The sequence below is a fragment of the Pituophis catenifer genome, unplaced genomic scaffold, assembly GCF_029215685.1.
Source record: "Pituophis catenifer annectens isolate HBS135680 unplaced genomic scaffold, rPitCat1.0.hap2 SCAF_1, whole genome shotgun sequence".
Classification (NCBI taxonomy): domain Eukaryota; kingdom Metazoa; phylum Chordata; class Lepidosauria; order Squamata; family Colubridae; genus Pituophis; species Pituophis catenifer.
Window position 1 is genome coordinate 186,590,886 of NW_027256881.1, and position 26,176 is coordinate 186,617,061.

Consider the following 26,176-nt stretch of genomic DNA (forward strand, 5'->3'; position numbering starts at 1 on the left):
TTCTAAAAGACGTTTAACAATCTCTTTTGTAAATGCAATATAGGAAATTTATCCAGTTCACCTTCTTGGTTATTTGTGTATTCCTTCTAAGTGTTAAGACATTACACCAATTTCTTTTATATGCCCATACATCATCTTTTTCCATATCATACTTATAATCTGTCATTTTAAATTATTGACATCATTTATTCCAGACTTCCATAATTTTGTGCCCTTCGTATTGATTGAATTTAGCTCCCATAGTCTGTAGTTCTTACCCAATGTTGGCCAAGGATTTAGGAAGCGGAAGTTAAACATTAACCAGGCTGGGAAATCGATTTGATCTGTTTCCCAACAGCAAAGCTGATGCACTAATCAGATCAAGAGAATGCCTGGGAACAAAAGTCTTCTCCCACATGATCCCACTCATTCTGACCTTGCCTGCCCTTTTGGATCTGGCATAAACAATTGCTGTCCGATTTATCTTGACTGCAATTGTGCATGACATGAAAATCCTCTCCACTTCTGTAGTGTACACAAAACCCATTAGAATCCAGTAGGCTTCAGTTCTGAATATACATGTAGTGTAAAAGATACCACTGTTCAGAATGGTAATGTTGGAAATGCGATGGCAATCCAAATTAATTCTGCACACATTCGGGGTGGGGGTGGGGTTAAATGATGGTTCCCAGATGAGCTGTACAAGTTTAAAAGTTGTACAGCATTTGTTTCATTACAGCAAACCTTCCATTGGCAAATAAAACTAATAGGAAATAAGTTGGTAACTGCAGTTTGTGGCAACTAAGTGGAAATATGCATTCTTGTATTTTATAATAACTATCATCACTGTTTAAGTTGTATTCACTTAAATGCTCTCAGTTATTGAAGTAAATCAGAAATATTCTGCTGTACACAGTATAACCTAAGTTGATTAACTACATACGAAAGAGACAAAAATTGTTACTAACAGCAATCCCATCGGGTCTTGCTTTAAAGGAGAATATGACTGAGTTGTCATATTTTTAAACAAAATAGACATCACATTCAGCGTTTTATTTTAATTTCTAAAATACGTGCAGGCTAGAGATCACCTACATAGCAGTGTCTGAATTTTTAATCACTACATCAAAAATGACATTGAAAGATTTAAGTTTTAAAGACTGTAGCAGCTGGCATTGCTGTGCATGGGTCTTTGAAATCAGGATGGGCTCAACATAAGAAACAGGTAAGTGAGTTCTCAGAGCTCCCTGCAAGATGTATACATTTTTTTTAAAAAATGCTTGGGAATGCAGTTGGTGTCAAAAGTTCCAGAGGCTGTTCTAAGACTCCAAACATAACAGCTGGTGTAGCTCCCTGTTGAGTTTCTTGAAGTTCATCTCCCACGACTTGCTCCTCGGTGTCTTTGACAGACACCAGAAGTGGAGGAGGAGGAAGAAGAGGAGGAGGAGGAGGAGGAGGAGATGGCAAGTGGATGGTGCCTCATCCACTCAGTACAGTCTGTTTAATTGTGCAGGCTTTCAACTGCTACATAAGGTTGCAACACAAACAGAACTACTATTTTAAAATGTATGTTTAACCATATTTTCCAAAGATGCTACTGTCATTTGTGAAGAAAACACTCCAAACTGTTTGCTTTTTGATACAGAAGGTTGATGATTCTTTGCATATGTATACGTTCTCAGTGTGCCACAGATTTCTTATAATAGTCCCAAGTTATTCTGCATTTTATATAGTACAATGGGATGAAGGAAGCTATTCGCGGGGAAGGCAACCATCTGCACATTTTGGTTGCAAAACGGGCATGGCATGCAAGAGGTTTAAAAATGTCCTGGTTTAGGTACTTCCAAGGCAATGGTGGGTTGCTCCTGGTTAGGTCCGGTTCTTCCGAACCGTTAGTAAAAGCAGTGGGAGGCTCCGCCTACCCGCCCAGACGTCATCATCGACGATATGCGCAGAAGGTTCTACGCATGCGCGCATGTGCTCCCGATGTGAACCACTAATAAAGGTAAGTAGAACCCACCCTTGTTCCAGGGCTACAAAAGTGAAACTTATACTTAGCTTTTTCAGGTCTGGCATTGTAAGATTCTGGGATAATAAAGCCACAGAAGGTCATGAGCCCAAAGAGAGTTATAAGGATTGATATTACCATCAACTTTTTTATTTTAAAAATGATGTTTTGTTTTTGGCAATGATATTCAGCTGCACCCCCTTAATTCAAAATGCTTTAAGATGTATTTAAGAGTAATGAAGAAAGTGGATGTGCCACCTATTGGCTGAGCTCTTCTCCACTTTAGCCAGCCCCTGCCTAGGAAGGTACAAAGTTGTTGCTTAGTAGAGAAGAGAATTGCCAAGCAAAATGCCTTTCATCATAAACTACATTTCCCAGAGTGCACTATAGGATAATGGATACCATATCTTGGATTTACTGAAATTTGGCAGTGGTCCAGATGGATTGTGACTAACTTATTAGCTGGATGGACCACAATTTGTATAGGTCACACAACACATAAATAAGTTCTATTTTGGAGCTACCTAATTTGTGGATGAATGAATGCCTCACTAAGCAGTAAGCAAAAGGATCTTGGAAGAAAACTGCATAAAGTGATATTGTTCATGGAATGAAATTTCACAGCACAAGAGAGCTTTCGTGCAGTTCAGGATCACTGGAGCCATTACCTAAGCCTACTTTAGCATAAAATAGCATTCCTGGCACTGGTTTTCTCCAGATACTAGCTGGAGATAATGGAATGAGTAATCCAATATCTAAAAGGCAATACATTAAAAAAAAAAAGGTTGGTATAGGTCAGGGGTGTCAAACTTGCATCGTCACATGACATATCAGGACTTCCTTCCCCTTCGCTAAACCAGGTGGGGGCAGGGCCAGCATGTGATGCATCCGGCCTGTGAGCCGCGAGTTTGACATCCCTGGTAGAGATCATCCCATCCCATCCCAAATTAACCAGAGCATTGTTGTCCATGACCAAAAAAATAATGGTGCTTGCATATAAAAACACTAAGAATTTGAGCTCAGCTGTACAACATCCCCTGTAATGAGAGCTGTGCTAGATCAGAGACCCATCTAGTCCAGCATCTGCTCCTTCGATGATTAAACAGAAGCTCTAGAAAGCCCAGGAATAGGATGTCAGTGGTGTTACTTCATCGGTTAGTATTCATCATCGGACTGCTCTTGAAGTTCAAGGCTTCTTCCCACACCTTTCTTATATTTTGGAACTGGCATGCTGCAAAACAAAGCATCTATTTTATTCCAGAAGCTTTCTTAGATGATAAATGCCATTGGCAGTTGGAGTCATGCTTTAAAGAGTGCCCGCATGCCTAGATAAAAGGCAAAGATAAGCAAGGGCAGCAGAGTATATACTGAGGTGGATAATGGATAGATGTATCAGTATTTGACACTGGTTACATCTCCAAAACTCATTCCAGAGCCATGATTTTACAATATCAACTACATATTGTCAAAAACTTACCGGCATTCAAAAGTTTAGCATGAATTGCCATAAACATTTCAGTTAAAATAATGCTAAATCCTTTATGGAAGAAATCCTGGGTTTGTTCTTTAATTATTACATCTACAAGCTAATGACAGATTTGGATATAACCAAATCTAGGCTTTATAAAATCAATACAGGTAAGTCCTCCATATTACGATCAATATGGAGCTTACTGATTACAGTTGTTAAGGCATGACTGATCTGATTTTATAACCTTTGTGTACCAATTATTCACTATGAGCTGGTTTTGCCAAAATTCAGAAGTAAACTTAAAAATAGTGTAAAACAGTCACATGACTGTGATGTTATGTGGCTTGGGACCTGGGTATTTACGGGACGACTTTCTGCCACCGATAGCCTCCCATCGACCAGTACGCTCCCACAGAGAGGGGCTCCTCCGGGTGCCGTCGGCTAGGCAATGTTGGCTGACGACCCCCAGGGGGAGAGCATTCTCTGTGGGGGCCCCTACCCTCTGGAATGAGCTGCTCCCGGAGATTCGTAGGATTCCCGACCTTCGTACCTTTTGTTGTGCCCTAAAAACATTATTATTCCAACAAGCAGGGCTGGCCTAAATAATAACATTTTACTATTTTAATGGGTTGTTTTATTAGAGTTTTTTGGCCAATTTATTTAATTGTTTTAAATTGCTTTTAATTTTTATATTGTCATGGTTTTATTTTTGACTGTACACTGCCCTGAGTCCTTTGGGAGAAAGGGGGTATAGAAATTCAATAAAATAAATAAATAAAATAAATAAATGTTATGAATGGCCATAGCTGGGCAACTGCTAAGCACCCAACATATGGACATGTGACTAGATGGGGCAGCCATTGGAAGTTTAGAGCTGGATCATAAGTACCCCCAGGGAGGTCTGTTACAAGTCTGGACAGGTCATAAATCTAGGTTTACCTGTACGTGCTTTCTTTCCCCAGTCTACTCATCTCATTTGTAAACAATTGTGCAATTATGGAAGGAAGATCAGTTTTGGTTCATCCCATTTGGTCTAAGATGCTAACAGCTGTTGGCTGTCTTAACACTTCCAGTTATGCTTTTCAGTCGAAAAACAGGAAAAGATTTCTGTAACAGAGTGGTTGTGGTGTTGCAAGTGCAGTATTGGATTGAGATAGGGGAGAATCACGTTCAAGTCCTCACTCGGCCATGGACTTCACTAAATACCTTTGGGTCAATCCCTTTCTCTCGGCCCAAATTCTTTCACAGTATTACAGGATGGAAAAATAGAGACTTCCAATGTCATTGACCTGACTTCCAAGAATAAAAGCAGATTTAAATATATAGGTAGTCCTCGAATTACAATAGTTCATATAGTGACTGCTCAAAGTTGCATCGGCACTAAAAAAAAGTGACTTAAGGCCATTATCCACATAACTGTTGTAGCATCCCCATGGCTATGTAATCAAAATTCAGACACTTAGCAACTGATCCATATTTACGACGGTCGCAGTGTCCCAGGATCGTGTGATCCCCTTTTGCAATTTTTTTAAAGCAAAGTCAATGGGGAGGCCAGATTCACTTAACAACCTTGTCACTAACTTAACAACTGCAGTGATTCACTCAACACCTTTGGCAAGAAAGGTCATAAAATGAGGATAAATTCACTTATCAAGTGTTTCACTTAGAAACAGAAATGTGCTCAATTTATGGTCGTAAGTCTGTAATAAAGAAGGGTAATTTTAGATTTCTGCAGGAATCCTTATGGTCATTCCTCCCTATTGAGCCACATCTGTCAAAATGTATGTTTGTTTCACAATGCATTTGGTCTTCCTGTTACGTTACAATTAAAGATACATCTTTTATGGTTTCTCATTTCACACATCATCAGGCTTATATGCAAATAGTTGTGTCCACAGGAGGAGAATGGTAGATCTGGATTTACTGCTAGGCTTCTTGAGTTTTGAAATGGATGAACAGGATTTCTGGCTCCCAGTTGTTTAACTGCAACAACAAAATGATTTCTTATTCCACTTCAAACCATAAAAGGAAGAAAACCTGGTTTCACCAGGGGTATCTACTGTATTTCTATGAAAGGACTATATCCATTTTCGGCTCCATTATTCAGAAAAAACACATGGGCTCAGAAGCAGTGGTGAAATCCATTTTTTTTTACTACCGGTTCTGTGGGCGGGGCTTGGTGGGCATGGTGTGGCTCGGTGGGCATGGCAGGGGAAGGATACTGCAAAATCCATTCCCTCCCCACTCCTGGGGAAAGGATCTTGCAAAATCTCCATTCCCACCCCACTCTGGGGCCAGCCAGAGGTGATATTTGCCAGTTCTCCGAACTCAAAATTTCCGCTATCGGTTCTCCAAAACCTGCTGGATTTCACCCCGCTCACAAGTCTATACTTATAGGTGTCTATATTGTAATAGGTGCTATTTTTATTATTTTTTTCATCAGATCTGTAAGACTTAGGAGAGAATATATAACTTATCTCCTAAATCTTATAATATATAATTTATGGACTCATGGAGATTTTTGATCACTGAAATTTCATGGGATGTAATTTGGGCAAAATTTTAATTTTGGGGGAGGAATACATCAGGGTGGATTTGATTTAAATCGAGTTGATTTAAATCACAATTTAAATCACAAGTAAAAAGGCTTGATTTAAATCAACTCGATTTAAATCATAATTTTTAAAGAGCAACTGTCATCTCTGCTACTCCTTTGACCCACTGTTGACTCACCGATAGTCCCAGTGTTGCAGAATATACAGCCTCATGCTACATAACTAAGCTCCATTTCATGCTGAATAAACTAAATTATTTATGTATCTTAAATAGAAAACTATCTTACGATAGATTTTTATCCCAAAAGTTTTATATTAAAATAAATTCGATAAAAATCAAAAAAATCCGATTTAAATTAAAAAAAAATCCGTTTTAAATTTAAAAAATCTGATTTTTTTTTATTTTTTTTAAAAAATCATTGATTTTTATCCACCCTGGAATACATGCACCTTGATTGTACCTAGTGCTTGAAAACATCACCAAGCCTGTTCTACTTAATGTTGGTACTGATTCTGAAGGGGCCTTAAAGGCAAAGATCCCCAGGTAATTTCAGCCCTTAACCATGTCCAGGAAGAGCTATAAAAAGATATCTAGAGAACAGTGGTGGGTTTCAAAAATGTTTACTGCCTGTTCTGTGGGTGTGGCTTGATGGGCGTGGGAGGGGAAGGATACTGCAAAATCCCCATTTCTTCCCGATCAACTGGGACTTTGGAGGCAGAGAGTAGATGGGGATGGGGCCAGTCAGAATTTTTACTACTGGTTCTCTGCTACCGGTTCTCCAGAACTGGTCAGAACCTGTTGAAACCCACCTCTGCTGCAGTGATTTACTTAACAACTATAGCAGGAAAAGTCGTAAAATGGAGCAAAATTCACTTAAAAACTGTCTCACCTAGCAACATAAATTTGGGGCTCAATTGTCATAAGTCATAGGGCCTAGTTATCTGTGAGACCGCTTGCTGCTACCGACGACCTCCCATCGACCCGTGCGCTCCCACAGAGAGGGCCTCCTCAGGGTGCCATCAGCCAAACAATGTAGGCTGGTGACCCCCAGGGGGAGGGCCTTCTCCATGGGGGCTCCCACCCTCTGGAATCAGTTGCCCCCGGAGATAAGGAGAATCCATGACCTCAATGCCTTCTGTCGTTCCCTGAAAACCCATCTTTTCCAGCAAGCCGGGTTGGCTTAAGAAGAAATTTTTAAATTCTTTTAATCAGTCTGTGATTTTTTAACTTTCGGGCCAAAATTTATATATATTTTTAAATGTTTTTTAATATTTGTATTCTATGTTTTTTATCTTGGCTGTACACCGCCCTGAGTCCTCAGGGAGAAGGGCTGTATATAAATTGGAAATTAAATTAAATTAAATTAAATTAAATTAAATTAAATTAAATTAAATTAAATTAAATTAAATTAAATAAGTCAAGGATTTCCTGTATTCAATTCCATGTCCTCACTTGCACCTATGGATGGTGCATGCATTCTATGGAGGTATCCCTTTTTTGACTTCATCCCCAGACTCTAAATAAGGCAGTTGTAAGTTCGTCATAAAAGTAGCATTCCTCTTCTCATTCTGACATCACCCAAGGGTAACCTCCAGATATATAGATCTGTTGGGCTGTGGTGCCCATGGCCTGGGAGGAACGGCAAGTGATTAAGCACAGGAGAGGAAATGGAGATCTCATAATGGGGATAGGCAACTTCATGCCAGTCGAGTTTTCAGATGCCTTAAGAATGACCTGGGAGCAGTGCAGCATGGTACTGGGGGAAATGCTGTGTACAAATAGTGAAGCAGAAAACAAAACCAGTTTGACTAACAGCAAATATGACTTGGAGCCCAGAAGTAGGTGTTTGGCTTAACATCCAGTCACTTAGATCTCATCAGTATCCTGAGGAGATTTTTTTTTTCAGTTTAATTTTTTAATTGTTTTCTCAAATGTGTGGGAGAGCATGTGAAATTTCTGTATGCTTTCCTCTGCCTGTTCCTTGTGTTTGTGTATGTGTGTGTGCATGCGTGCGTCCGCGTGCATGCGTGCAGGCATGCAGAACACACAGTGCTGTTAACTACTTAGATATCCTGAGAATACAAGACCTTATTGAAAATACAAAGCAAGTTTCATACCTCCTCATGGGGCAAAAACTCTGAAATACTTTTGGATATTTAAAATAAACTACAGGTAATCCTTTATTTGTTGTTGTTGTTAGTTGAAAAGTCGTGTCTGACCCATCGTGACCCCATGGGCAACGTTCCTCCAGGCCTTCCGGTCCTCTACCATCCTCTGGAGTCCATTTAAGCTCATGCCTACTGCTTCAGTGACTCCATCCAGCCACCTCGTTCTCTGTCATCCCCTTCTTCTTTTGCCCTCAATCTTTCCCAGCATTAGGCTCTTCTCCAGTGAGTCCTTGACTTACAACAGTTCATTTAGTGACCATTTTAAGTTACAACGGAACCAGAAAAAGTGATTTATGACGGTTTTTCCCAGTCATGACCTTTGCAGCATCCCCATCAGTGGTTGAATTGCCCCCAGTTTGGACCGGTTTGCAAAAACCGGTAGTAAAACCAGCGGGAGGCCCTGCCCACCACCCCGGATGTTGTCATCAATGATCTGCGCATGCCGCAATCCCGTTGTGAACCAGTGATAAAAGTAAGTAGAACCCACTCCTGATCCTCATATCATGTGATCAAAATTCAGATGCTTGGCAATTGGTTCATATTTATGACCGTTGCTGTGCCTCAGAGTCATGTAACCTAGCAAGCAAAGTCAATGGGGAAACCAGATTCACTTAACAACCAGGTTACTAACTTATCAACTGCATTGATTCACTTAACAACTGTGGCAAGAAAGGTCACAAAATGGGACAAAACTCACTTAAATGTCTCACTTTACAACAGAAATTTTGGGCTCCAATATGGTCGTAAGTCGAGGAGTACCTGTAATCAAGACTCCCAGATAAATCAGTTGACACAACTCTGGATATACAGATCCAGACACACAGATACACATCCATTCATTTCATTCCTTTTACTTGTGTTCTTATTTTAATGTGCTTCTGCCTGCTTGGAACATAGGGAACTCAGAGTCACTCTGTGAATCAGATGGGAGGTACCTAAATTTGACAAATTAATAAACACCCATCACAGTTAATTAAAAACCAAATGTAATAAAAATAACCTAAAAACTTTCTGTATTTCCAGGACTTTTATACCTTCAAAAAGTTGCCGTTGCGAAACTACTTGGTCTTATTTTAAGCCCCCTTTTTAATGAGAAAGCATCTTGGATCCCAGCGTCTTCTCCCTTGGCAACCTTTTCAGTTTAGGCATTGGTCATGACCGGGAGGTGCCTCCTCCAGGTTACAGCTGGTAAGACCACCTGCGCTCTTATCGGATTGCAGCCAAGACAGACAGCCCAGCAGGCTCACTTTGAGGATCCTAAAATTATACTACCAGGCCAAAGGAAAACTGGCAAAGGCTGCAGGCTTATGTAGACATCTCTTGAGAATCAGGATGTTTCCAGCTAGAGCTCTGGGAATGCTGCCAGTCAAAAAACATACAATTCTTCCAACTTTTTCTCCCTAAAGTTTTGGTGTCAGGGTTCTGGGTGTATATAGAAAAAAAAATAAAACAACAGAGGAATGGGAACAGAACTATGCAGGGGCTTGAAAAAAAAAATCATGCTGATGGCGACCATTTGACCAAAGCTCCACCCTTTTTCACATGCATCCTAGTGGATGAGGATGGAGAGCATGTGCCTGTAAAATCAAGAGTCAGGCACATGACTGAATGGTTAAAATGACCACAATGTATTACAGTATTGACTTCTTAACCTTTCCCTAAATATTACTCTTACAAAATAAAATAATTGGAGTTATGCTTGTAATTTGGCATCTAAAATCTTTCAGTTGGAGTAAGTGTTTACAAATCTCTGTATATAATCATCCAGACGGAAAGATTTGGACAGAATATATGATCTTGAAGTAAAGGTCATTCCATTCTAGAGAAAGGTAGCAATGAAAAAAAAGTGACTTTTTTTTCACACAATTGTTGCAACGTCCCCATGGTGAGCAATTTTTCTGGAAATCCCTTCATACTCCCACACTGTTTGAAGGGTGTTCCTCCCAAAGTGCATAGCTAAACGTCTATGGAGATTCTCAGTCATCCAGGTTGTGGTTGTGCTTGGATGGCCTAGATAACTGAGAAACTTCATAGAATCTCTATGGTTACTTGATCAAAATTTGGGCGGGCGCTTGGCAACTGGCATTTAGGTTGGTTTCAGTGATCACCTTTTGCAACCTTCTGACAAGCAAAGTCAATGGGGAAGCCAGATTCACTTAACAATCTTGTTACTAACATGACAACTGCAGTGATTCAATTAAAAAAGATTACAAGAAAAGTCATAAAATGGGGCAAAACTCAACTGTTTTGCTTAGCAATGGAAATTTTGGGCTCAATTGTGGTTGTAATTTGAGGACTATTATTTATCTAAGTATAAACACACGTATCATGGTCTATCTGTCATACATTTATTCCCATGTTTGTCAATAGTATAAATATTTCCATGAAAAACCAAAATTTCTTATTATGTTAGGTGGACTCCTTTCTTCAGATTTCATGGACAATTTAAAGAAATTCAAATTCAAAGATTATAAATTAGTTACATAGGGAAAGTTTGTACGCCAATTCTTGGAAAAATAATAGGAAATCTACTTTTCCTATGTTACGTACTAGCTGCTAAATAGGTTTATTTGGCACAAACAAATTCATGGCACAAATTACCAAAAGCTATTCAAAAAATTGTGTTGAAATTATACCACTAGACAAAATAATATATTGAAAGAGGGGTCCAAAGAGAAATGCATTGACTATACAAGAATTCTGCCCTCCAATTTATGAAACACATACTTTTAAGCTAGCCTTATTGTTTTCCTTTCCTTTTTTTCCAGGAAATGAAAGAAACTGTCAAATATTTTTAAACAGATTTATTGGTAGAACAGCAGTATTTTACATAAATCAATTTTTATGAAAGACCAATGTCATTTCCACCACATTATGAAAAAGACTGTAAATCACAACTGTAATTTCTTTTTTCAGCTAAGTGCAAATTTTGGTGGAGAAACAGATGTGCCTTTAGAATCTGTCAAACCAAGAACATTAATGAAAAACTGACATCTGTTTTTAGATATGGATTAATTAAAAAATCCTTTGAAGTGCAAGAAAATGAAAATGTTACAAGACTACATTGACTGATTTTTGCATTTTAAAAAAAGGAACTAGAGAACTAGTTTTGTATCTTTGCTATTATCTAGTTGGTTGGTTTGCTTCTTTGCAATATTAATTAATTTAAAGAGGAATCCAGCCTTTATTCTCATTGTCAATGAAATTTCCCACACATAAAACTGTCTAAAAAGAAATTTCTATCCCTCTGGATTATAGCCACAACTCAAGATGAAGTAGCGATCAGAAAGTAAAAAAAGACTTTATTGTTGTTAAGAAGGCAAATTTATCATGTGTATTATCCCATGACTGCCATATTCTAGGTCTGGAAAGAATTCGCTATACATCAGATTGTTTTGATCTGGAGGCTCACCAGCAGTGGAAAGAATTAGTGATGCTATCCATTGTGGAGATTTGGAAATGGGCCTTCTCAGCCAAGAACTTTCTGGCTGACCCAGCTAACATCATAGGGTTGTTGAGAAGATAAAGTGAGATAACTTGCTCACTTTACAGTGAGAAACAAAGCATTTCAGTTGCTTACACTCTTTAACAGTCTGAACTGTTTGAACTCTACTTCAAACAAACAAATAAGGAATTAGGGATTTTATCCAATTTCAGCACTGAAGGGTAGTAGCAAAATGAAGGTATTTGAATGTTTCAGGTACATATCTCCAAGGGAGAGATCAGCAGAGTGTCACTAATCATTCTTTTTCTGGGCTTAGATTAAGGCTGTGTTGTGTTACTTATGTTTTAATTGTTGGTTTTGCCTTTTCCCTGTTTTTATTTTATCAGCCGCCCAAAATCATGTCTGTAATGAGATGGGTGGCCATGTAAATTTATTAATGATTAAATAATCAGTGTCCTTATTTATGTAATGTTCCAAATTTATAAAGAGCATCAGAAAAAAAGAGAACCCCAGAAACAATTATTTTGGTTCTGCTTTTTATGCAGTGTCATCAAATTTCTTTTTGAAATCACCTCTTTTAATTCAGTGTATTTAAATAAGAAATTATTTTTGTAAGTTATTGTAGAAAGAATACTTAGATGCTATTAACCAAATTTCACACTGTTTTACACACTTTTTTTTCAAGGCTGAAAATATAATGGTGCATTTTTTATTTATTTTATTTGTTTTTCATATTTTTGAACTACCCATGTCCCCTGGGTTAAAATATTAATATAATACCTTCAGTATTTCCCCAGATTTGTTAATAACAGTCACCATAACTCTTCAGCTTGAATCCAAATACCATAATCTAACCTTTGAGGGAGTATGAATGCGAATACAGTGTGTCATCCGTCTATATTTACCAAGAATTGGTATGGCCCAAATTGTCAGTGTTAAAAATATCATGAGGTAACTGTGTGTTTTAGTAATCAGTGAAAACCTACTTGATCAGGATATAGCATGTATAAAAGATTTTGAGGTTAACAAAAAAAATATTTCCATAGGTAGTCCTCAATTTCAGTGGCAATTGGGACTGGATTTTCCATTCTTAAGAAATGCAGTCAGTGCTTACCAATCCTAATTGCCTTTATTAAGGAAAGACTATACACTCATTAGGCGAGGACCTAACATGATCATGACTTCTGACTTCCTGCTGGCTTCCCCATTTACTTTGCTTGTGGGAAGCTGGCACAGAATGTCAGAAATTGCGATTGTGTGACCATAGGGATGCCGCAATGGCTGGCACTCCAAGAACAAGTATTAAAATCATTCCCTCGGTGCTATTGTAATTTTGAACGGTTGCTAAATTAATGGTCATAGCCCAAGAACTACCTTTACTTGCCCTGAATTTGACTGTTCCAGAACAGTTTCCCCATCCTAACATCCTCCAGGGTGTGCTAAGTTGCAATTTCTAAGATTCTTTGCTGATTCTGGAAATTATGAGCATGTTAAGTCTTACTGTATTAGCCCCAAAGGAAGAAAGAGGTTTCATTTTTGATCTTGATAGAAACGGCACTTTCCTTTCCTGGACTGAGGGCAATTTGGGGCTTTCTTGGGCTCATAAGTAGAATTCAATCTTCAAGTGACCGCTATAACCAAGTTATATCAGGTGTTTGTACAAATGTGCCTATTGCACCTATAACTTAAGACCAGAAGCCTCTTAAGACAATCACGTGTGTTGTCTTAAATGCCATGTATTTGGACTATTGAAAAATGCTTTATATGGGACTTTCCTTAAAGTCCCCTTCAAGCTACAGCTAGTCAAGAATGCAGTGGCGTAGGCAGTTATGGGCATGCCATGTCACACTTTTGCTTGTGAGTTGCATTGGTTGCTGGTATGTTTTCAGGTGCAATTGGAGATGCTGGTTATCACCTATAAAGCCACTTCATGGCATAACACTGAGTTATTTGAATAGTCATCTATATCTAATATTTTCAGATCTTTTCACATATTCTGACAGAGCTGACATGCTCCAGTTCCCAATGTCACAATTGGATTCAGGAAGTAGGGCTCCTCTGTCAACATGACACTTGTCCTCTAGAATTCTGGGAGCTGAAGTCCACAAGTCTTAAAATTGCCAAGTTTGGAGACATCTGTCCTAGAACACCAGTCCCCCTATGATTCATATGACTTTCACCTCGGCTCTGTTCAGAGCAGCTCTTAAAATCTGACTGTATCTTCCAGCCCAGGATCAGAGTGGATGATGGAGCTTTTTGTTTTGATCTTTTGAATGCTTGTTGGTATTTGTCCAGATTTTATTTTTTTCAGAGATGTATTTCTTTTTATAAGCCACCAAAGTCATAACAGATTTTGACAGCATAAATATTTCATAAACAAACAAATAAATAGTACGTGAAGGGACTGGGTTAGGAACATCTGGTTTGCAAACTATATATAGAGTATATCAAAAGTTGGTCCCATAGGCCAGGAGTGTCAAACTCGTGGGCCACGGGTCAGTTGCGTCATGCACTGGCCCAGTTTAGCGAAGGGAAAAAAAAGTCACGATATGTCACATGATGACAACATGATGACACGAGTTTGACACCTCTGCCATAGGCCAATCACAGTACGTTTTATTAATATTTTTTTCATAGAAAATATTACTGTTCTTAAGACTGTTCATTCATCAACCAAGTGAGATAATATTTAGAAGAAAATGGCAACTAACTGGAAAATTCAATGTAATTTATACTATAAATTGCATGAAGGGCCTGATTTTTAGTACACTGACTATATTCTATAGAGATAATGGTAATTTTAGTGTCTGTGTAAAGAGTGGCTTTGGATGTTGAACTCAGATGAAATTCTCTCCAAACCAGCTTTCCATATTTAGCACGTCCTTTGTCATGACATGAGTCTATTTCTAATTTTAGAGAAGATGAAACATTAATCATCATAACAGGAGATCCAAAATGAGTTTACCTGTGAACTCTGGTGTCAAACGAATGAGACTTCATGTCTCCTTCTTTCTATGACAACCTTTATGATTACAGACATGATAGAAGAATTGAGAACAGAATCCAGGATCCTCAATTAGGTACATTCTGTCCTCTGAATCACTCATTTCTATGCAATTTTCAAACAAGAATTCTATTGCAGTTTGATTTCATTTTGTGGTAGCCTAGTTCTTTCTCTCTTTGGGATGATAACCACATCCATGTATCCCAAAATATGGCTGGTTATCTGATGTTTCTCTGCTTTGCCATCACTTCTCGTTCTTCCTTCTAATTTTTGCTACTACAGCAATATAGGAAATGATGACAGTAGGCAAAGGGAAACTGATCTGGTAGCCAGAAGTCTTTTTTTTTTTTTTTTTTTGCTGTCACTGCTAAAACAAAGGGGCAGGTGGTAAGTGACGGATCAGCAAAGGAAAGATCACTCGTTGCCTGCTCTGTTGGTAAAGGTACTGTAGTAATCCATGAGGGTTTTTTTTAATGGTTAAATTGTAAACAGTAAGTTCCATCAGTGGACTGCTGGAATACTGGAACTTCAACATCCGCTTAAGGGTGCCAGATGGTGTTGCTGACCTTGATCTGTACAGGTAATAATCAGGCTCTATCGTCATACCTGCCAAGTAATTACTGTATCCTGTACCTTGCCTTTAGTTGTTATAAGGAGATTTAGGCAAAATGCTTAGCTTTTCATGCTGAAAATCCTCTAAAAGGTTTAAATAATATCATGGGCTCTGTCTTCCAAAACCTGATTAAAAAAAACCAAACCATTGAATTCTATATGTGTTTATTCTGACTGAAGCTGAACATGATTAGTTCTTTTGTGATTCAGGCGAAGATTACCACACAGCTTGCTCCACACAGAGGAATTCAATAGCTTCCTCTTCGCTTATGATCTTCACATCCTCCGCCTACAGAATGAATGCCCCTTGGAAAATGTTCTTCAGCATTACTGTGTGTGTGTGTGTGTGTGTGTGTGTGTGTGAGAGAGAGAGAGAGAGAGAGAGAGAGAGAGAAGGGGGGGGAGAGGGAACTTAAAAAGCCAAGAAGAACTTTACTTCAAGAAGGTTTTATTCCAGAAGCAAGAGATTACTGGGTAAATAGTTCTTACAAGAAATTGTGCTAACTGATTCAGCCACTTGACATACCTTAATCCTCTTGTGCAGAAGATGATATTCATCTCTGTCAGATTTTAAATCAATCCCATAATCAACATGCTTTGGAAACCTAGCATAGGAATATCAACGACAATTAAATAAACTATTTCTATGTCTAATCTGGCTGTATTCCTTTAGACATGTTTTCCAGATATTGCTAAACTCCAGTTTCCTACAGCTGTAGCCAAAGGAAACAGATTCTCATGATTTTTTCCATCTTTAAAACCCTGGCAGAGTTGATAAAAATGTTATTGCAGTAACATTATGGCCCCCCAATAGCAAATTTGCCATTAAATTGTTTCCCTACTTGTTCCTCTCTTGGGTAACTTTCTGGGTGCATGTCTCTTTCAGCAACAGAAGCTTCTCAGGGGACTTACAAATAGGAGATGGAAATGCAGTGTACAGTGCTTGGCCTCTGAACATAAAAGGTGGAATAGAGAAATCTAACAAATAAAATAAATCAGTGTAGCTGCTTAAATCACTGGCAAGGCATATGTTCAGTGCTTCATCCCATTCAAGGGGCTACATCTTTTAATTTGAAATTAACTGCAGTTCCCAGGCTACTGCACTACAAGGGTACAGCACTACAGCGAAGGCATTACAATAACCTACTACAGAGATTGCTAGAGAGATCTTGGTGCATTATAACTGCAACTGATGAAGAAGAGAGTTGTGCCAAAGAAGCTACTTAGTTCTCCAAAGATAAAAATGAACAACTGAGCATCCCTTAGCTGCAAATGTCAACATTCAAGGAGATTGTAATTCTTCTGGAACTGCACCTATCAAGATACATGAACCCTTCTCTGGCATTCCTATTTCCTTTGGTAGATTTGTTGAGTCTCAACCAGACTATTACCAAGCAGATATGTTATTTTGAAGATAAGATTCATCTGGTGCTTTACAGCATTGCCGGTTGTATTATTATAAAAAACAGAGAGGGAGGAACAATCTAATATGCTTATAAAATGTAAATATAGCTTCCAATTGACCAGATTGGCTTAACGCTGGGAAGGTAGACCTAATTAAATGGGGTTTTTGTGATTTTGATAAAGCCATTACCCATTGCAGTCTAATGCAGGACTAAGCCGCTAAGCCAGTTCATTCCAATTTGTAATATAAAGCCAGCATTTGAGACAAAATGTGGTTAAAATAATCTGGTTATTTATGAATCAGTATGTTGTCTATACTGAAGCAAGTTAGTTAAATTATTAAATTGTGAGTTACTTAATGTTACAAAGCAGAAGGCTATTCTGAACAAAACTATTGCAATTTTTAAAAGTATTTGTAATACTACCACTGTCCCTCAGGATTGAAACAAGAGTTGTTAAATAACCTTGCTTCTATAACATCACAACAGAACAACACAGTTACAATTTCAGTAGATAGCTTCCAGTCAGCACTTCTTTTTCTTAATCTGCCATTTCAGACCCCAAACACATGATTAGATATGTAATAATGAATATATTGCACTGTATATCAACAAAGTAATCCTATACATGTTCATAACTATTAATCTTCTCATCGTTCCTAACACCCATCTCCTCCCACTTATGACTGTATGACTGTAACCTTGTTGCTGGTATCCTTAAGATTTATATAGACTGTTTCCCTATGACTATCATTAAGTGTTGTACCTTATGATTCTTGAAGAATGTATCTTTTCTTTTATGTACACCGAGAGCGTATGCACCAAGACAAATTCCTTGTGTGTCCAATCACATTTGGCCAATAAAGAATTCTATTCTATTCTATTCTATTCTATTCTATTCTATTCTATTCTATTCTATTCTATTCTATTCTATTCTATTCTATTCTATTCTATTCTATTCTAACTACTGGTTTCTAAAATAACTGCCCAAACTAATGAAGCTTGTTCCTATCTAAAATTGGGTTCACAAATTGTGTTATGCCATGATTTGGTTTGGCTTAGTATGATTTATGACTCCCAATTGCAACACGTATGAACCATGATTTATGGCCTATGCTGCAGCCCAGTAGACTTCATAACCACTAAATCAAACTGACACTACTTTACTTTTTTTTTTTAATTTGATTTATATGCCGCCCTTCTCCAGAGACTCAGGGCGGCTTACAATGCGTTAAGCAATAGCCTTCATACTTTTGTATATTTATACAAAGTCAGCTTATTGCCCCCACAAACTGGGTCCTCAATTTACCTACCTTAGAAAGGATGGAAGGCTGAGTCAACCTTGAGCCTGGTGAGATTCGAACTTACAGTAATTGCAGACAGCTGGTGTTAATCACAATGCTTTTAGTCTGCTGAGCCACCAGGCTCTTTTCTTGATGTGCAAAGCCAGTAAGATGAACTTCTCAGTAAATCTACACAAGACTGTATTCTTACTATTTTCAAATACTGTTAACTCCATAGATAGAATCATAATATTGGCAGAGTCATTACATGCTGCAGAGAAGCTAAAGTACAGAAGGTTGTGTTCTGTGCCTAATGATCCTAGAGTGCTTTTCACCATGAATACATCACTTGCAAATGATGTAACCATGAGACAAAATGGAGGTGAAATTAATGATAATGGTGGCAATGACAGTCAGGGAATCAATGCTCCTGGTGATTTTCAAAGTAGTGAGACAAAGGAATAGATTTCCTGTATCAAGAAGCCAATAGCTTACATGTTAATGATAGGGGGAATGTGTGCATAAAAAGAAAAAATATAGATGAATATATAATGACACAAACACAAGCTTAATTGTCATTGGCAGGTTTTGAAAATCAAGTAGACATTCTAGTTAATTTAGATGGTTCATTCAATTCACAGATGTAAAAAAAAATCACTTATGCTCCCTTTATGAAAATGCTGTTAAGCTTTGGCAAACAACAATAAAATACAGCAATTAGAATCAGCAGCTACCCTGTAGCATGTTACTAGCTGGGTTCAGCTATAACACAAAAACTTTATTATTTATTTTAAGGTTTTCTTCTAAGGCTGCCTACATGCCAGAGTTCATACTTTTCACTCAGCTACAACAGAGGTTATTGGATTTTGGCATAGATATTCTGTGAAGTCAGGCATCGCATTTGTAAATCATGGCCAATGACTTGATACATTGTGTGATTTTAGGCAGAGAATCTACTTTCAGATTTGATGGAACCTCACCACTACCTTGTCCAGCCTTGAAACCACAACAATAACCAGGATGCTGAGCAATCAGTAATATCTGTTATCAAAGCTATGTTCTTCTTTTAATGACTAAAAAAAGAAACCAAGCAAGATAGAAGAGACGGATAGTTGGATTCCCATACCGTGTTAAGCCATTAAAAAAAAAAATACCATGGTTTGTTAATTTACATTACATACATATTGCCTTTAGTCCAAAACAAAATAAGCCCATTTTGGCTTTGTGTAATGACTGAAGTCAACCATAATGAACTGTCCTCTCTCTCTCTCTGCTTGCTCAAGTGTCTGTTGCCCTCTGCATAAACGTCCTTCTTTTCTATGCAAGCTAAAATACAAGGTTGGATTAACCAGTGTTGTTGGATTCCTGGCAGTGTAGAAATAGAAAGATTTCAAAGAAAGCACCAGATATTCAATGTTATTGCTGCCAAAGGAAAGAATACGCTTCTGCCGACTATTGACTTAGGCACAAGGGTCCCACAGAAATCCAATCTAAGGTGGTAATACCTGCTGTAGGCATTGCACTCAGATTACCCAAAGGGTACATGGAAAACTTTCTGTGTCATAAACCATGAAATGCCAAAGATCTGTTGCTGAAAATGAAATTCAGCACTTCTTTCCACTTCAACTGGAAGACAGCCAGATCTCACCAAGGAGGAAGGGAACGTTGCAAATGCCAACATTACTCCTACTCAAGCCTTTGTAATAAATCTTGTTTTATCCCATTTTTAAAAAATGATGCTGATGCTCTGATAATTACAGAGAGGACAAAGGCGGAATAAGATCAGACAAAAGGCACACAATCTTGCCACTACAGTAAACATATTTTCTCACTGGTCAGTTCCCAAATCTGGTGCACAGCTCATTATTTTGAATTATTTTCCTACCTTTATTGTTTTTTATAAATAACTCAAGGTGGTGAAGATACTGTACCTAATACACTTTCCTCCTCTTATTTTCCCCACAACAACAATCCTGCCAGGTGGGTGGAGTGGATGAGAGAGCGCGACTGACCCAAAGTCACCCGGACAGCTTTCACGTCTAAGATGGCACTAGAACTCACAGTCTTTTGATTTCTAGATCAGCATCTTTTCTCCTACACAAAACTCTGTTTATCTCAAATAAAAAAGAATGGGACTACTGTCCCTGTCCTAATGTTTCCTCTATTTGTATCTATTTTATGTATCCAATCCATGCTTATACTTATATATATTATCTAATATGTTCTTGACAAAAAAATATGTATTCATGAAGCAAGAGTTCCATAGGAGGGAACAAAAATCACCTATTTTGCAAGAACTACCCATAGAGAAGATGGCTATGTCTGAATTTGATTTTAGTTTTCAAATACTAATGTGATGGGAGAGGGAGAGGAAGGGGTCTTCTTTAAAATTCTCCAAATAAAATGTGCTAATTCTATCCATACAATTTGCTTTAGGCTTACATACCTCTAACTTGGGTGATACGTAACAGATTTCAATTTGGAACTTTTCAAATCATCCAAAATTATTTCAAATAACCCCTAACTGCATGCCAACAGAAACCCCATCCATCAGAAAAATAATCTAATGCCAAATCATGAAAAAGAAATCCTGCATTTTAATCTTTGCAATCTGCCCATATGTTGGCAGACATATAGTGTACAGTATATTGTAAAGCCAGGGCAACAGTAAGAGTTTAACATGTAAAAATATCATAGTAAAAATGATTACTGCTATATAAATAAAATATCTTGAGATTTAGGGACAAATATATGAAAATGGAAAAGACCATCAGGAAGCCAAATTACTGATAGCTGGTTTCATCCATTTGCTACACAACTGCTTTGTATTAACAACTATTGTTGGCTTTGTGGTAGATTATTATTTTATGTTACAAATGCTTAATTTAACAAACATATCTTTCAATCTTGCATAAATTCAAGTGTGAACAAGTAGCATGTCTCTCTCTTCAGCTTTGTTCCCCCCAATTCCTGTATCCTTGTCTGAAAGCAATGATGCAGAGCCCTCTCTGGTTTCATCCTGGTCTTCATGCTGTTGGTTTGCAAGGTCCTCCCTGAATGATCCTATCTGAAACATTTGGAACACCTTGCCCCACCCCCATGTGAGGTTGACCCCAACCCTCCTAGCCTGTCTTAAGGTCCTAAAGACCTGGCTCTGCCAGTTGGCCTGGGGCCCCAATGGAGGAACAGTACAGTGGAAGAGGTTGATCAAGTAATAACACATCCCACTTTCCTCACTCCGCCCCTGCCCTCCCCATGCATCTTTAGATTTTAATATTTCACTTTAATTTATTTATGTTTTAACATTATGTATAGATACATTTTTATGACTGTAAGCCACCCAGAGTTACCCTATGGTAAGATGGCCAGGCAATGAATTTTATAAATAAATAAATGACTCTTTTATCCTGTAAGTTCCTTACAGGATAAAAAGTTTGGAAATATGGAAGAAGTGGACTGAACAAGCCATAAACCATGATTTACAGACTATAGCAGGGGTGTCAAACTTGATTTAATTGAGGGCCGCATCAGGGTTGTGTTTGACCTCGGGGTGGTGGTGGCCAGGGTGGGCATGGCCAGCTCAATGTCACTCATTGGCGCTCTGTTTTCGTCCACGACGGCCTCCTACAGCCAGTGAAAACGGGCTGGTCCTTCGATGTTTTCAGGGCAGGCCTCGGGCAAGATCTAAGCACCCTATGGGCCAGATTCAGCCCACAAGCCTTGAGTTTGACACCTCTGGACTATAGTGACAATCTTCACCATCAACCAAAGCCAAACGAACCATACTAGAGCAATCAATAAACCCAGTATACAGTTTGAAAAGAAGGGACGGTTACTATTGGATTCATCTTCCTCCATCTGGTGTATTCTAGATTCCTAGAATTCTCAATCAGTTTGGCACAGATTGGAGGGCAACAGATTTAGGATTGTATATACCTGCATTATTCCCATGTACAATTTATCACAGCACCATTATGCCCCAGCAACTCCAAATTTCTTTGATCATGTGAAACACTGTCTTTCAGCTTCTCTCTAGTTGATGTGCACATCATTGCTGATCCGGGAATAAAGTAGTTTCCCCCTACAGCTAATGTCATAGAATAGAATAGAATAGAATAGAATAGAATAGAATAGAATAGAATAGAATAGAATAGAATAGAATAGAATAGAATAGAATAGAATAGAATAGAATTCTTTATTGACCAAGTGTGATTGGACACACAAGGAATTTATCTTGGTACATACGCTCTCAGTGTACATAAAAGAAAAGATACATTTGTCAAGAATCATAAGGTACAACATTTAATGGTAGTCATAGGGAACAAATAAGCAATCAAATCATATTGGGAAACAGTCAATATAAATTGTAAGGATACCAGCAACAAGGTTACAGTCATGCAGTCATAAGTGGGAGGAGATGGGTGATAGTAATGCAGACTTAATAACTAGTTTGACAGTGTTGAGGGAATTATTTGTTTAGCAGAGTGATGTTGTTCGGGAAAAAACTTTTTCTGTCTAGTCGTTCTGGTGTGCAGTGCTCTATAGTGTCGTTTTAAGGGTAGGAGTTGAAACAGTTTATGTCCAGGATGTGAGGGGTCTGTAAATATTTTCACAGCCCTCTTTTTGACTCGTGCAGTATACAGGTCCTCAGTGGAAGGCAGGTTTGTAGTAACTGTTTTTTCTGCATGGGTTGAAGATGTGGGAAATTTGTATAACTTTTTACCATCTCTTAACTAGGATGTGGGGGCATGATGGCTCAGTGGTCAAAGACACTGAGCTTGTGAGCTGGAAAGCTGACACCCCAAATTTGAGACCTGAGTACTGCACAATGGGGTGAGATCCTGTCCTTGCTTCAGCTACTGCCTACCTAGCAGTTCGAAAGCATTCAAATGTCAATAGATAAATAGATACCAATTCGGTGGAAAGGTAACAATGTTTCATGCCCCTTGATATACATTCATACAGGCCACCTAAACACGGAAATGTCTTCGGACAATGCTGACTCCCTTGGCTAAAAAACAGATGGGCAGTGCCCCCTAGAGTCGGACACAGCTGATCAGAGGAAACCTTTACCTTTAACGAGTGTACGGTAAAAGTTAAAGGAAGAATAAGAGGTAAGGGAAGAGTAAAAGAAGGGAAGAGATCTTACTGTGGGAATGTGTTGAGAGAGATAGGTAAATATGTTAGGAGTTCATTAGAAGGCATGGATACTACAGAATTCTGTGGGGATCTAGAGTCTGAAAAGCAGGAGCTGAGCTGTGGAGATAAAGAAAAAAAACATAATTAACTCTTATGGGTAGAAGAAGAGTCTCCATGTTGCCAAAGGGCAACCAACTGGTTAAAGTAGCTTTATTGTATAATGCAATGAAGTCTTAACTTAATCGTAACTAAGATTTGAGATTGGTTGCTGGATTGTATGCCCCTTCCCCTCAGGTCATTAACTCCCTGCCACGTTTGTCTCTCTGAGCTTGCTTGTTTTGTAGCAGACGTTTCACTACCCTAAACTAGTGCACTGATGACGTTACCTAGTTAGGATAATGAAACGTCTGCAACAAAACAAGCAAGCTCAGAGACCACCTAGGACAGTGATGGCTAATCTTTTTGCCATTGCATGCCAGAAGAGGGGGGGCAGGGGAGGGTCACGTGTGCATGTGCCCACGCGCATGCGCGCACAACACCCCACCCCACTCCTGGCACATGATGGCCTGATAGGCCCGTTTTTCTTTCTTACCTAGTTCCAGATCCTCTCTATTTATCTGGGAAGGGCGAAAACAGCCTTTCTCACTCTCTTGGAGGCTCTCCAAAGGCCTGAAATGGCCCATTTCCCAACTCCTGGTGGGACAGGAAGTGACATTTTTTGCTGTCACCAGCCTCCAGAGCCTCTCTAGGAGTCTCTAGGAGCCTCTCTAGGAGTCTCTGGAGGCTGGGGACAGCAAAAAAAGTCATTTCCTGTCCCACCGGGAGTCAGGAAATGGGCCCTTTCAGCCTCCGTAGGGCCTCCAAGGGAGTGGGAAAGGCTGTTTTTGCCCTTCCCAGATAAATAGAGAGGGTCTGGAGCCAGATAGGAAAGAAAAACGGGCCTTCCCCACCCCCCAGGCCCTCCAGAGGCAGGAAACAGGCTGTTTCCCTACTTCTGGTGGGCCCAGAAGGCCCGAAAATCAGCTGGCCGGCGCGCGCATGCACCCCAGAGCTGAGCTGGCGTGCCCACTAATATGGCTCCGTGTGCCACCTGTGGCACGCATGCCATAGGTTTGCCATCACGGACCTAGGACCTGTCATTTGAATCCTGAGCTGCAAATAATCTCCTTTATTGGAACCATTTGTCTCTCTTTTAGGACTTTGTGGTTCTCGGTTTGTTTCATTGCAGATAACTCGTTCCCTCCCCCGGTTTTTTTATGTCACTTTTTTCTCCCAGTTTCTAACAAGATAGCAGAAAAAAGAAGAGAGCACCACCTTCATATTCACAGAAAAACAGGGAGCATATGGTGCTACTCTGTTGGGGCAGGACTCTAAAATAGCATTAATTACAATCTTTAGACACAGCACTCTGAGCTGACTGGATATTCCATGATGAAGAAGACCTGCAAACTTCAAAAGGCATAAATTCCACAGGGAGCCTGGAAAATGAGTCCGAATTCCAAGGACTGAACAATCCTCATGAGCTTTCATTCAACTACACAGCCCCTCAATTGAAAGCCAAGCCTCCCCGTTGTTCCTAAGGATCAGTTAGTCAGATAACTTGTGACTCACACCAGACAGAAAGAGGATATTTGCTTTCACCTGAAAAGTTAAATCTTCTATGCATGTCTCAGTTGCAAAGCTGGAACATTTAATAAAAGAACTGGGAAATTCTGTATTTGCTCTATAGAATAATGTTGGATACAAATCCTTATTTTCCTCATGACTGAATTTCTAATGCCTATCTGTTACATTATCTTCTCAATCTGATGGCAGGGAATGATGACCAGTCATTTTACAGATGAGCCGAGGCTATTTGAGCAAGCCATCTGAACATACTTAAAAAGTTTCGGAGGAGCAATTGTGCCATGTCCAATTTCAAACAGCATCAGTTAGTATCAGGAGAGCCAGCTTAGTGTAGTGGCTAAGGACCAGCCTGAAAACTGGGAGACTGTTGAGTTCTAATCCCACCTTAGGTATGAAGCCAGCTGGGTGCCAGTCATTCTCTCTCAGCCCTAGGAAGCAGGCAAGGGAAAGCCATTTCTGCAATCTTGCCAAAAAACCTGCAAAGATTGTCCAGGTACTTGTCATGAGTCAAACTTTACTCAAAAGCATGCCCAAGAGGGAGGGAGGGAGGGAGGGAGAGAGAGAGAAAAAGAGAGAGAGAAAGACAGAGACAGAGAGAAAATGCGAACGATTACTGATACCATAGCATTACAAGCATTCACAACCCCAACAGAGCTTTCATGTGTGGTCAGAAGATTTTATGTAACCTGGAAAACCATGAGTTGAGCCATTGTATGTTTCATAGACACCAAGCTGGAGATTATCTGGCAACAGCCATTTATTTGTTTGTTTGTTTGTTTGTTTTATTAGACTCAGGGCGGTGAACAGGCACAAAATAAAATACATAAATACAAAATTTAAAAGCAGAAATAAAACCAGATTAAATAATTTAGCCCGAGACAAATTTAAAACATCCCAATAATTTAAAAACAGATTTAAAATTTTCAATTTAAAAAAAAAGGGGAAAAAGTTTAGGCCAGGCCAGCTTGCTGGAATAGGAAGGTCTTAAGAGCGCGGCGGAAAGTGCGCAGATCCGGATCCTCCGTATCTCCGGGGGGAGCTCGTTCCAGATAGGGGTGCCCCCACAGAGAAGGCCCTCCCCCTGGGGGCCACCAGTCGACACTGTTTGGCCAACGGCACCCGGAGGAGCCCCTCTCTATGAGAGCGTACCGGCCGGTGGGAGGCTATTTGTGGTAGTAGGCAGTCCCGTAAGTAGCCAGGTCCTAAGCCATGGAGTGCTCTAAAGGTGGTAACCAAAACCTTGAAGCGCACCCGGAAGACCACCGGGAGCCAGTGCAGCTCGCGCAGGAGAGGTGTTACATGGGAGCGCCATGTCGCTCCCATAACCACCCACGCGGCCGCACTCTGTGCCAGTTGGAGCCCCTGGGTGCTCCTCAAGGGGAGCCCCATTTGAAGTGGCTTTCCCAGAAAGATGATGGTCAAAGAGGAAATTAGCTTTCCAGCACTGGCACTTCTCTTTCCCTCTTGAGGTAATGTTTCTTA